Source organism: Arachis ipaensis, chromosome B03 (assembly GCF_000816755.2).
Source record: "Arachis ipaensis cultivar K30076 chromosome B03, Araip1.1, whole genome shotgun sequence".
Classification (NCBI taxonomy): Eukaryota; Viridiplantae; Streptophyta; class Magnoliopsida; order Fabales; family Fabaceae; genus Arachis; species Arachis ipaensis.
The window spans coordinates 96,552,180-96,553,881 of record NC_029787.2 but is presented as its reverse complement, the minus strand read 5'-3'; positions in this window follow the sequence as shown (position 1 = coordinate 96,553,881).

Below are 1,702 nucleotides of genomic sequence, written 5' to 3'. Positions count from 1 at the left end.
TTTTTTATGGATCGAAAAGCAAACACTTAATTATGTAACATTATTAATTATGCTTAAAAAGAAAAAAGAATTTACCAAATCAATTTCTTGAAAACCCTAATTTAGTACCCTTTTCTCTCTGCATATTCAAATCTTTTGCCTTACTAGTTACTACTACCACCACTAATTCCATCCTCAACTCCCTCCTCTTCCCACTCTGCTCCTCTTTAGCGAAAACATAGTATTAAAACGAGATGGTTAGCTTCTTGCATTCACATTATTATCTGCATATATATGCCTAACCTTTATGTAATAGATATAACTCTGGAATTGGTTGGGTGTATGTTGTTCAAAACTAGCAATGACGAAGCTGTGATTTGGAAATAACCTTTTGGAGATATTTGCAAAAATATTTTCTCCATACATCTATGAAAAAATCCAGTTATCATTTTGGAAACGATGGCTTATACACATAAGCAAATTAAGAATAGAACTCTTAAATTTGATTTCAAAAACTGATACTTCATACTCATCAACTTTCATCATAGGAATAATTTGGTGGTTTGGCTTCATTACACAAGCTAAGAAGCATAGAATGAGATACAATAATGTTTACAAGTTTGGAATAATAATAGATAAATAGGTGTGCCTAGGAGAACACGAAGCGATGGATGATTACAGATTTACAGCTCCAATGGGTGTGATGGGAGGTGGTGGACTGGTGGTGCTGAGGCAGAGAAAATCGAAAATGCAGAGTGAAAGAGAGAAGGGTATCCAAGTTAGGGTTTTCAATAAATTGAATGGTAGATTTTTTATTTTTAAACATAGTTAATAATGCTACATAATTAAATACTTATCAAAGTTTGTCATTTCAATTCTCCTTTTCTGTTAGTCAGCTAAGTAATTTTGGTTAACACAAACGGTTTCAGTTAATTTTAATCATTGTTATTAAATTTATTAATTCTTTAGAGACTAATTTATTTTTTTACATTTTTTTAGATTATTTTTGTTAATTTAAATTTTTTAAGTATTGTCATCGTCTCAAGTGGTTTGGACATGTAAAAAAAAGACCGACAGAATATAGTCAAGAGGGTGAATGAAATGGAAAATTGACGAAAGGCAGAAAAAGACCTAAGAAGATCATTCATGAGGTGGCCGTGGTCAAACGAAATCTACATGTAAATAACACATGATAGAGTTTAATAACATATTCATATAGTCAATTCCACTTAATAGGACAAGACTTTATTATTATTATTATTGTTGNNTTAATTTTGATATATACCTAATATTAGTTGCTTTATGAAATACACAAACGATAAGTTCGATTCCAAACTGCTGGTAGATTTGGGTCATATTCGTTAATGCAGCATGTATGTATTATATGTGTGATATACAAATATCATGAACTAAACATATTTTTTCTTAACAGTTTGTTATTGCAAAGTTATTTGGAACCCTTGGCACAAAATAACCAAGGCATTAGTTGCTTGGAATAGGGATGACAAAAAATTTCACTAGAAGGGGTATTGGGAGATAATTTATCATGGGAACAAAAACGAAAATCTGTGAAGTCTCTGCCGGATATCCTCGATTTTATTTATATAAAATCCTAAAATCAGAATTTTAGTTGTTATTAGTTTTGTTAATTTTGGATGCAGACAATATTATCATAAAAATGAGATAAATAATATATGAATAATTTTATATATTTAAAATAATT